General features: G+C 41.2%; 1 pseudogene; it reads left to right on the top strand.

Annotated features, from left to right (window-relative positions):
• Positions 1–1,654: 1,654 nt before the first annotated feature.
• On the top strand, positions 1,655–9,358 carry LOC109074278 (annotated as a pseudogene).
• The last annotated feature ends 3,574 nt before the right edge of the window (positions 9,359–12,932 follow it).

Genomic DNA, 12,932 nt, shown 5'->3' with positions numbered 1-12,932 from the left:
CAAGCACTCTGCCATTCATTTATCTGGCAAACCTACAGTTTAGCAGAGATTTCCCATCCCGTATTTGTCCGTATACAGCTCTTTTCATGCAGTGTAAATCCAAATGACAACTGATGTACCACATACATTAAAGGAGACCTTTTATGCCACTTTTCACAAGATCTAAATAAGTCTTTGATGTCCCCAGTGTGTGTATGTGAAATTTTACTCAAAATACCTTACAGATAATTTTTTTATAGCTTGTTAAAATAGCCACTTTTAGGGTATGAGCCAAAACACGCCATTTTCGTGTGTTTGCCTTTAAATGCAAATCAGCTGGTGCTCAGGGGGAAGAGGGCGGAGCTTCAGGAGCTCAAGCTCTGGCAATACCGGTGGTAGCCTTTGCAAATAAACACTCCACTATTAGTACAAGCCAGTTATCTTTACAGACAACACACTCGGTTTAAAAGTCAGTCATCTGATTGAACTGTGCTTAAAAAAATGCACTTTATTAATTACACAGATGAGAGCACGGTGCGATAAAAAATAACTCATGGTGCCATCGCATGCTATTACAAACTTTATAAGTCCCACTTGTGATATTGAGCTCGACTAATACCAGCAGTCGACTTCACATTGTTTTTGTATGCAATTTTATTAACTCCCACTATTCACAATCATTCTGGTAGCACGTGAAGGCAGCATCAGTGAAGACAGACAGAAAATGGTAGCTTTAGCAACATTAGCCTTACAGAGTGCCAAGAAGCTATTTTAGAAAGGCAATTTGGAAAACTAACATGTAATACTTACTTCTTCTTGCAGTGTAGCTGGATCACGAACAGAAAAAGCAAAACCTGCTTTATACTGACCCTCATTCACAAAGCAATCCGGTGTAAATGATTAGTGTAGACATTAACGAATTTTGGTAGAGTTGAGGAAGCATTTTCTTCAAAAACAAAATAAATCCATCTCGTCTTTAGTAGCTCAGATTTCGGCAGTAAATGGAGAGAGCTATGTGGATTCATACATCCAGCTACAGAACACCTAAAGGGCTTGGTAAACATTCTCATCAGTGCAGCAATGGCGGACTGTATACAGCTCGCTGTAAACTCGCTCAGGGTGGTTCTATGTTATGACGGCAGTGTCTGTCAACTTTCGTGGGTGGGGCCTGTGGCTTATGTGACGTCACAGTAGCAGCAATGTTGAAAAACATGTAATTGGGAGACACTGTTTATTACTTATGGGGATTTAAAAAAAGGACTGGGTGGATTTTTATCATTATAGGGTGGTTGTGTACACACACTGCCAACACACATTAATGTCCAAACATGTGAAAAGTGAATTTTGCATAATAGGTCCCCTTTAAGTAGGTTAAAGCATGTTATCATCATGCAATGAACTGATGTAGAAGCATAGGTCAATAATGACTAATGTGCAAAAACTAGCAGATAAGGTTATTAAGTAAACAGTTCAATGGGCTTGTAAACAGAAAAGAGGAGCAGATATTTGGGGCAAAGTGGTCGAATGACCAAAAAAAAAAAAAAAAAAAAAACAGTCACAGATTTGGCTCAAAGGCACGTTCACACTGCAGCAGAATACAGCTCTCTACCTTCTGAGCCCTATACATGCCTAAACATTCCTTTGAGGCAAGGGGCTGCTGCTTTCACATGAATGATAGTGTTCCATACACTGTTGGCCACCGCTCTGAGGCAAGGGGCTTCTGATATCGTGCAAATTATTGAGTGATTGGAACTTTTTCATGCCCTACACATGACTGGCCAATGCACTGAGGCAGGGGCTGCTAATATTGTGTGAATAAGTGAGCAACTGGAACTGCACTACACTTGCAGTAAATATCCTTTTCGAAGGTTGGACATGGGAGGTTTAGTTGAACAGGGGATTGACCCATCACAGGCTCCACACCTAAACTCCTAATCTTATTGTGCCGCGGCTTCTGCCTCTGCTGTTCGGCAGCAGAGGGGAAAAGAAGAGAACGACAGCTTATCTGTCATAATATAAAAGATGTCATACTCACCAGAACACTGCAGGAAACGGCAATCCAGGCACCAGCCACTGGAGAGCATGCCTTCATTGGTGGATGTTAGGAAGCTTCATAGCAATGTGAAGGAGAAAGCGTCTGAGGTAAGACTGTGTTGGGGGTTGCATAGCAGTTGAGCCTGCTAACCAGGCAAGCACTCAAACAGCATTGGCTATTGTGGTACAATAGCAGGATTCAATAAGGCTTCAGAAAATTTCGGAGAAAGGGGTTTCCCCTAGCAATAATCCAATATCGAGAGACCGACCTAATAGGGAACTGCATTTTTGTTGAAGTCGTTGTCTTTGATATTACATTAGTTTAGTTTACTTTATTTTACTGTAGGCACATGCGCTCTTAATTCTTCTCAGTATCTAGGCCTATTTTGTTAAAAAGTTCTGATTTATTTTTTATGCTATTGACTGTCAGCCTATATAAGAGATTTAGATGTTAAAAGCCGAGATTATAATACACATTTTTGTTTTCACAGTGAACTTTAGAGTTGTTACCATGGATACAAACTTTGCACCGCTTGATCAGAAGGTCTGATGTGTTTTGTCTTGGATTTTTATCTCCCTCATTTTCTTTTGGATTCTGAATACAGTATTAAAAAAACAACACATTTTTGGATATTAATCATTTTGATATCCTAAATAATTTAATTATTATTTGTTCTTTTGCAGTATGGTTCTATTGTGCTTGAGGTAAGAACACAAAATCTCCTTCTTTACAGTCATAACAAACACATCTCTTAATTTTTTAACACTGTATAAATTCTGTTATATTTGCAGTTATTGTATTTTCAGTAATTCGTTAATGGACATGTAGAGCTGACTGTAACTAAATATCTGAACTGTGTCTAAATAGGACAGTCGGGGGAACAGAATTGGTCAATGGACAAATGTTTCATCAACAAGGTGGATTTTGCAGCGTTCTTATGAATTAAATCCAGAGGCCCGTAACGGTGTGTACAGACTGAAGACTTATATTGGTGAAAGGATGATCTCACATGATTTTGAGGTGAAAAAATATGGTAAGTCATAAAAACAAACCATTTGCAATATTCCATGAATTTCAGTAATATCTTTCTATATTAATTTCTAATTTGACTACTAAAAGTCCAAATTCTACCTTCTGACTTCTAGTTTTGCCAAAGTATGAAATTACTGTAAAACCACCCAATGAAGTGAGTGTTGATGAAGAAGAACTGTTAATTGAGGTTTGCGGAAAGTGAGTGGTTTATTTTATTTCATGCATTAAGAGCAGTGTTTTCTTCTATTTTTAGCCTTGTATTTATTTTTTAACTCTGGGATCAGTTACCTATTGTAAACCCCATCCTAATTTATTATTTTGGTAACTCAACCCTGGGCTGTATATCTGTTGCTTGTACCTTTTTCACAGATACACTTACGGGCAGCCTGTACCTGGTAAATCATAGGTAAAAGTGTGCTGTAATATTCTGCCCTACCTTCAAGCCCGTGATAGAAATCCGTTGTGTTTAGAGGAAACCACTGAGGTATGCTCTTATATACTCTTTAGTTAATTTTTATGTTCATTTACTATAATTAGATAAAAAAGACAGGCTGTGCCATCCATACCATAGCTGTATCAGTCTTTTTGAACTCCACACTAGTCTGTAGAACTCTCTTAGAGTTGAAGCAATGGTTACAGAAGAAGGAACAGGTGAGCTGTTGGATTTGGTAAGATCCCTGTTACCCAAATTTCTTTTCTTTTCTTTTCTTTTTTTTTTAAGAAATAAAAAAATAATTGTTTTTTACCATTTACAGAGATCACCATGACAAAATCTGAAACTATATCTCTCACTTATGAAATTGGAAAAGTCACACTTACTGACCTGCCCAAAACATATGAAATGGATCAGTTATAGAAGGAAAAGTAAGTCTAAAATGAGTTTGTCTCAGTTAACAACACTGATATGTACAGAATTATTCTTTCTTATTATTATTCTTATTATTATTCTTGTATCATTTATTCCTTCAAACATTTTCAACAGATCAAACTCTCAAATTTCAAAGATGCACCAATTCAAAACAAAGAGATTTATCTTTTTGAGGGTGAAACCTGGTCCTTAAAACTGCTCCTAAATCTCACTACAGACAGCAATGGACTGGCCAGCTTCTCTCTTAATACGTCTAGTCTTCCTCAAGAAGATATTAATCTGATGGTATGATCACTTCATTTACCTAGTTTTCTTTTGTGTTCTCTGAAGGGTTCAGTTGCTTGAGTAATTTTAGTTTCTTTGTTTTTCAGGCAAGTGTGTATACAGAGTTTCATTACATTGATCACAAAACACCTTACTTCTCTACGGATAGTAAAACAGTTCAGCTTCTCCGTCCTGTCACTCCATACATCCCAACATTAAGTGAACTGATTATAGAGAATATTGGGCAACCATTGAAGTGTGATGCTGAGTTTACAGTGACCATCAAGTATTATTTTTTGGAGAGACTGTTGAAGACTTCAAAACTGACATTGTTTATATGGTGAGAACGTGTGCAGTATGTACATTTTTACACTGATGACATTGTTTGTTAACAGTATTACTGGCTGCACTGGTCAGTTTGTCATCAGAGTGTCATCTGTCTGTTTCAGGTCTTGTCCAGAGGAGTGATTGTTCATCATGGATATGAGAAGGTTGAAGTCTTCTAATGGAGCAGCAAATGGCACAGTGACATTCAAACTGTCTGTTGGTGCAGATCTGGCTCCTGCAGTACAGATTCTGGCCTACTGTGTTCTGCCCAGTGAAAATGTTGCTGCTGGTAGCACAAAATTTGATGTTGAAAAATGTTTCAGTAACAAGGTATGTATTGTACAGTATCTTGAGAAATAAGCCTCTTGAAACTGTATTTCTGGCACAGTCCTAAAATAAATCATGTTTACTGTCATTACAGGTGTCTCTGCAGTTTCCTCCTGCTAAAGCAGTTCCTGGTGAGAAAAACACTCTTCAGCTCTCAGCTCAGCCTGGTTCACTGTGCGGCCTCAGTGCTGTAGATCAGAGTGTCCTGATCCTGGAGTCAGGAAAACGTCTGGATACTGACAAGGTGTAAATTCTTTAAGATTCATATTGACTACCTGTGTTTTTAGTCTTGGAATCTACAGGATGAATCAAGTGAGAACAGACTACCCTTAGATATCTCTACTATGATCCATCAGTATTTAAGATGACATCATGATCTCAGGAGAATAAACATTAATGTGAATGTGGTCTCATCACAGATCTTCAACCTGCTGCCAGTGCAGTCAGTGTCAGGTTACACTGTTGAAGATCAGCAGGAGTGTCTGCATGTGAGACCCCGTCTTTTAAAATAAATCTCTCAAACACCAGGTTGACTGTCCTGAGGTCTTTTGGCAAAGCACAGAAATACATATTTATTGATCCACACATTATTCAGAGTGCAAAGGAATGGTTAATAAGCAGACGGTATTCATACGGTTGTTTTATCCAACAGGGAAGACTGTTCAACAACAGAATGAAGGTCTATCTATCTATCTATCTATCTATCTATCTATCTATCTATCTATCTATCTATCACCTGTAAAAGTGTAAATGTAACTTTATTTATTTATTTATTTATTTAAATATTTAGGCTTTAATTTTAACACCATCATTGTCTGTCTGAACTTTCCTCTAATAGTTTTGAGTGTGTTATTTTATTTACCTCTATTTCTCTATTCCAGGGTGGAGTGAATCATAATGTTACTATGACTGCCTACATTGCTGCATCACTGCTTGAACTGGAAACTCCAGTCACAGTAAGTTCATCTACAGGAAACACAGTATAAACTCATAGAAAATTAACGCTCACAGCAGCTGTTTCTCTGTTTTTGTCTCAGGATCCTGTCGTCACTAAAGGTTTATCATGCTTGAGGTCCGTCATTAAGGATCTCAAAAACACTTACTCCACTGCTCTGCTCGCCTACACTTTCAGTCTGGCTAAAAACACAGACACTTGACAGCAGCTTTTCAAGAAACTGGAGGACGTTGCCATTTCAGAGGGTACGAGATTTGTTTCTGATGAATTTCTGTTGTCTTTTAATGCTTGTTGAATTACTGGTGTCTCTTTTGTCCATGTGTCCTAAAGGGTCTCATCTCCACTGGTCTCAGTCTGGATCTGCTGATGACTCTGATTCTCTGGCCGTGGAGATCAGCTCATATGTGCTGCTAGCTGTTCTTACTGCAGATTCACTCACTACAGCTGATCTGGGCTTTGCAAACAGGATTGTCAGCTGGCTTGTAAAGCAGCAGAATGCCTATGGAGGATTATCCTCCACACAGGTGACTCAAACTACTCAAATCAAACACATGATCGCTGAATAATGAGTAAAAGTCACATTACTGAACACATTTGTTTCTCAGGACACAGTGGTGGCTCTTCAGGCTCTGTCTTTGTATGCCACCAAAGTGTTCAGCTCTGACGGCTCCAGCACAGTGACTGTACAGTCAGCAGCAGACACTCACCGCTTTGATGTCAATCACGACAACAAGTTACTGTACCAGGAGAAGCAGCTGCAGAACGTTCCAGCCAAATACAGCATTGAAGTGAAGGGCTCAACCTGTATGTCTGTGCAGGTCTGTTATGTATTCAGCTTCATTGACTCAGACTCAATCTCTCTTTCTTTCCTCTCTTGGCATTTTGTGGCTATTTTGCGATGAGATGGTTTATAAATGTGTTTTGTTCATGTTTGCTCTCTCAGTTGGCTCAGTTCTTCAACATTCCCATGCCTACTGAAGCTAAAACATTGAGCATTGATGCTAAGATTGAGGGAGATTGCAAAACATTGGGACAAAATTTAATCTTGAGCTTCACTGTCAAGTAAGAACAGACCTGAAAAAAGTAATGTGACCAGATCACAAAACAAAATACAAATTTGATATACAGGTATGGCTTAAATGTATGGGCTCATGTACCTCTCTCATTTGGCATGAATCTGAATGTTTCCGTGGTTGCTATATAACTTTCAATTGCTAACCTATTATTTTGCAAACAAAGCTTTGTACAAAATGCATGCCATAATAGTCACCTGAAGCATAATTCACAAATAAAATGTCAAGCTGTTGTCAAATTTGCTAATGTTTAGTCAACTGTTAAGGGGCAGCCCTAATATATACATAGTGCATAATTGTCACTAATTTGTATTTTTTATTAATTTTTTTACTTTGAGGCATTTAAGAACCATCCTTTTCAATTTGCTTTTTTTCCAGATATGATGGTCTACAGGAAAGGACTAACATGGTCATTGTGGATATTAAACTCTTATCTGGATTCACAGCTGATACAACAATGGTGCATTTGAGTGTTTCATCACAAACTTCCCTGCAAACAAGCCTGCGGTGGCCCTTTAGCGGGCTGCCAGCGCAGGACCTCTGAGACTTTGCGCATTGGCAAAACTTTGGCCCTTTAGTGGTGGCACGGCACGGCAGCCCTCACTTAGCTTAAGGATACCAAATTATTAATTTGACCTCTGCTGAATATATGTTTTGATGTTAAATTATTCATTGGCGAAGCGCACTCTTTCCCAGTGGTCTCTCGACTAGTCAGCAGACGGTGGTAAAGCTCCTTTCCTGTCTCGAATTCCGCAAACAGACCTCTATCTCAGGCCATGTCCACACATACACTGGTATTTTTATAAACAGTTTTTCCTTCTTCTGTTTTTTAAAAAAAACCTCTGTCCACATGAAAATGCAAAAGCATGCTATGAAGCACTGTCAAGAGTATGCCAAGCCAACAGGTGGCGATATAATCTCAACCGTAAAGCCATTTTGGCCAATCAGAAGCCTGAAAAAGTTTCCAGTAGGCAGAGATAACAGCGCATGCTCCGACATCACAAGCCAAAATCTCCGGTTTCACTGTCTACACAATAGTTTTTGAAAATCTTCACCCTGGCAGGAGTTTCCAAAAATGTTCAGTTTCAGTGACCTTGTGCTGCATTTGCATGTGGACGAATGACCAAACCACATAGAAAAGCTGTCGTGTGGACCGGTCCTCACTTTCAACTTCAAAATCATTAAACTCACTTTCCTGCAGAGTTTAGCTCCAACTTTGATCAATCTCACTCACCTGTGATTTTCTAATAATCCTGAAGACACTGATTAGCATGCTCAGGTGTGTTTGATTAGGGTTAGCGCTAAACTCTGCTCATCTTGTGAGCCAGATTTGAGGATCCCTGGCCTGTATGAAACAACAGGTTCTGAAAAGATTTCTTTAAGTTTGAGCCATTCCAGAATGGCCAGTCAATGTTAGTATTCTCCTAGTTGCATTACAGGGTTGCCTTCACAAAACTTGCATGGGCCCAAAGGTACAAATGTTGCTCTGGGCCCGAATGGGCTGGCCCACACTGGGCCATCATTGGATTAATGTGAGCAGTCCCATAGTGTGGGCTTCTCACAGAGAGCCCATGGTGAGCCCAAAGCTGTGGGCCTCGCCTGGGCAAGCCCACATTGGGCCTGTTTAGGTTTGGTGTGGGCTGGCCCTAGCCCACTGCCCTGTTGAATAATCCAGCATATACTTGTTAGGTATGTTTTGAAGCATGGCTGCTGGTTTGAGCTGCTTTAAGATGGTCTTTAGCTGGTTTAAGATGGTCATGTGCTGGTCCTGAGCAGGAGCTAGTTGCTTAGGACCAGCACATGACCAGCTAAGAACCAGCTTAAACCAGCTCATGACCATCTTAAAACAGCTCAGACCAGCAGCCATGCTTCAAAACATAGCTAACCAGCATATGCTGTTTTTTTTTTCAACAAGATGTGCCTGCAGAAAGCCAGCATGGGCCCCAAAGCATGTTTGCAGGGATTGTACAATTTCAGTATTTAAAGGTCAGTATTTAGAGATTAACCTTTTTCCACACAGCTTGGAACTTCTTCTGGAAAGTACACATCACTTGTGGAGCGGGTCGATGCTAAAGATGATCATGTCATTGTGTATTTGAAGGAGGTGAGAGAATAGCAACATTCATATGATTTTATGTCATTTAGGTCGATTCATAATCATTTGATCCATAATTTCCATGACTGATGAGTTTATTTCCTCCTGCAGATCCCCAAGAATATTTAGAAGAATTATCAGATACAAATGGAACAGGTTTTTCCAGTGAAGAATCTCAAGCCAGCCGTGGTCAAGGTGTATGATAACTACCAAACAATTACGATTTTATATGCCACTGTTGAATGTTTTTATCATCTCATGCAGGTTATTCAGGTTTATTCCATGTGCAGGTTTCCATTTTTGTATGAATGTTAACATATTTTTCCTTCAGGTGATCAGTCAGAGACTGAATACTCCTTCCACTGTTAATGAAGATGCAGAACTGAAGCACGTCACTTCATAGTTCATTGAATATAGATGTCTGACCGCTCAAATGTTTAATATTATAATGTTTAATTTTTATCATTGGCAAATTTATTTTCAATTCATCATCCAAAATCTTTTACAAAACCCTATTGTAAATCTGAGTTTTTGGTCTCGTGAAAACTAGATCACAAACCCAATGATTAATAAAAATGTTGCAAACAATTATGGTAAACTGGTTGAAATTTATTAAATTGTTTTTTTTTTTAACCATTTTCTATGGGTCATGCAAATGTCTATTTATAAAATGTGTGTGTGTGTGTGTGTGTGTGTGTGTGTGTATATATATATATATATATATATATATAATATAAATCGTATATAAACATTTAAAAATAAATACACGATATTACCTCATTGTATAATGGCTTTGAATAGTTAAAATGAATGGTTTTGTAAAAATCTGTATTAGTAATTACCACATAGACTAACCCACATATTACCGCAAAAACCAAACACATGAATCCATCTACTGAAAAATAAATATCTATGTGTCACGGAGACGAACCCCGTGATTCCCGCTACTGGCCAGCAGAGGGCTCCATCTCCTGAATATTGACTCTCACGCACCCACACTCACTTAAACTGATTCACAACTACAATACCCATCATCCCCGTGCCTCGGACTCTGATCATCACACAGGTGCAGCTTATTTGTACGGCTATTTAAGCTGCACAACTCCATCAGTCTAACGCGAAGTCTTGTTTTGCTCCGGCTGACATTTCCAAGCGTTATTTCCCGTGTTTGATTTCCTGTTTACCAGTTCTGTTTGTTTGCCGTCTCTTGAACCATTGCTGCCCGCCTCTTGACCTTGGATTGTTTATTGGACTCTGAATATTGCCTGCTACCCCGATCTATTGCCTGTGTTTGACGACGATTCTGGTTACCTCTACTGTTGTGTTTGCTGGTACTGATCCCTGCCTGTACGACCACGAGTTGTTCAATAAAGCTTGCAAGATGGATTCCCCGTCTGGTGATGACTTATTACAGAAGACTTCGCCACAACCGAATCCAGCGGCTTACGATCATCTGTGTGCTACAATGGCCGCCCAGGCAAGTCAAATCGCTGCTAACCAGCATCAATTGAATCATTTGACTTCAATCACTGAGGAACTGGTAAAGGCTGTTCAAAACCTCCACAGCACTGCCGTGACATCACCACCACCGGCAGCGGCCACCATTGCCCACGCGGCAGGAACGCCAGCGCAAGTTAATCCACGACTGGCTTACCCGGAGAAATTTGACGGGGACTCTACCAAGTGTAAGGGCTTCCTACTGCAATGCTCGCTGTTCGTCGAGCAACAACCCACCCTTTACACCACTGATGCTGGTAAGATCGCCTTCGTTTGCTCATTATTAACGGGAAGAGCTTTGGAATGGATAACGGCTGTATGGCGCGAGGATGGAACAGCGTTCACCACTTTCACTGACTTTCTGGTGCGATTCCGTGAGGTGTTTGATCACCCCCGAGAGGGGAAAGGAGCGGGTGAGCGTCTGCTTGAATTATCGCAGGGAGGATTAACAGCAGCGGAATATGCCATGAACTTTCGTACACTGGCTGCTCAAACGTCATGGGTGAGTGACACGCTGAAAGTATTGTTTCGCAAGGGGCTTAATCACGAACTGCAAACCGAACTCGCTTGCCGTGATGAGGGGAGAACTCTGAGTGATCTCATTTCGCTAACCATCACCATTGATAACCTACAACGCTCTCGCCGTGTCAGCGCTCAACGCCAACCTCTTCCCCGTTACGACAACACGATCCGCAGAAACTACAGAACCCATGCAGATCAACTCCTATCATCTGATGGCTGAGGAACGTCACCGCCGCATGTCTAACCGACTCTGTCTCTACTGTGGCGCTCCGGGACATCAACGAATTACTTGCCCGTCACGTCGCTCTTCTTGTACTCCTAAATCGGTGAGTGCATCTTTTAAACTGTGTCTCAGTCCCTCTGGTAATCAAGACTAACAACGTTCGTGTGGCTACCACTGCTCTACTTGACTCAGGAGCAGCTGGGAATTTTATCTCTGAAGAATTTGCCAAAAGGAATAACATTTCTCTAATTTCATGTACAAATTCTCTGTCTGTAGCCACAATAGATGGACGCCTTTGGGGTCTGGATTGATTACTCACCGCACTCAAGAACTGCAAATGTTAACCGGTCTGCTACATCAAGAAACCATTCAATTCTACGTGCTCCCTGTATCTAACACTCCTGTTATTTTGGGCTTGCCCTGGCTCCGACTGCATGACCCTCAGGTGTCGTGGAGAGAGGAACAAATTCTTAGATTGAGCACCCAGTGTCAGAAATCATGCCTTCCGACCATCTCTCCCATGATTGTGCAAGTCGTCACGTTAGACTCGGACTCTACCAGCATTCCCAATCTGCCCAAGGAGTATCACGATCTCGCCACCGCCTTCAGCAAGGTACAAGCAAACACATTACCACCACACCGCAGTCACGATTGTGCCATTGATCTAATTCCAGGCTCATCACCACCCCGGGGCCGAGTATTTCCATTATCCTTACCCGAGTCAGAAGCTATGGCCAAGTACATCGAGGAGGAGTTGGAGAAGGGGTTAATACGTCCGTCCACCTCTCCTGCTTCAGCTGGCTTCTTCTTTGTCCGTAAGAAGGATGGAGGTTTGCGCCCTTGCATCGATTATCGTGGACTCAACGAGATAACAGTAAAGTTTCGCTATCCACTTCCACTGGTGCCCTCTGCATTAGAACAGCTACGAACTGCACAATACTACACCAAATTGGATTTGCGCTGCGCATACAACCTCATCCGCATTAGGGAGGGGGACGAGTGGAAAACAGCTTTCTCAACCACCAATGGGCACTACGAATACCAGGTGATGCCGTTCGGACTGGTCAATAGTCCTTCGGTTTTCCAATCCTTTGTCAATGACATCTTCAGAGACATGCTAAATAGGACTGTTATCATATACATTGACGATATCTTGATCTATTCAGATACCCTGGAGGAACATATCCAACATGTGAGAGCCGTGCTGCAGCGACTCATTGAACACCCCAACTCTATGCCAAGGCGGATAAGTGTGAATTCCATACCACCTCCACCACCTTCCTGGGGTACGTCATCAGTCCAGAGGGGGTCGCCATGGATGAGAGCAAAGTCAATGCCGTTCTCAAATGGTCCGAACACAAAACACTAAAGGAACTCCAACGCTTTCTGGGGTTTGCTAATTTCTACCGCCGTTTTATCAGAAACTTCAGCTCTGTGGTCAGTCCCCTCACGTCAATGGTCAAAAAAGGAACCCATCGGCTACACTGGTCAGAGGCTGCTCTCCAAGCATTCCAAGATCTAAAGAAACGGTTTCTGACTGCACCCATACTCCACCATCCTGACCCATCTCTTCAGTTTCTCGTCGAAGTGGACGCCTCCAACACTGGTATCGGGGCTATTCTCTCTCAACGCCAGAGTTCTACCGCTAAACTCCACCCATGTGCCTTTTACTCCCGCAAACTCAATGCTGCTGAACGTAACTACGACGTAGGAGACCGTGAACTCCTCGCTATGA

The sequence above is a fragment of the Cyprinus carpio genome, chromosome B15 (genome assembly GCF_018340385.1).
Source record: "Cyprinus carpio isolate SPL01 chromosome B15, ASM1834038v1, whole genome shotgun sequence".
In the NCBI taxonomy this organism is placed as follows: Eukaryota; Metazoa; Chordata; class Actinopteri; order Cypriniformes; family Cyprinidae; genus Cyprinus; species Cyprinus carpio.
The sequence above is the reverse complement of the archived record's forward strand: the minus strand, read 5'-3'. Positions and strand labels throughout refer to the sequence as shown.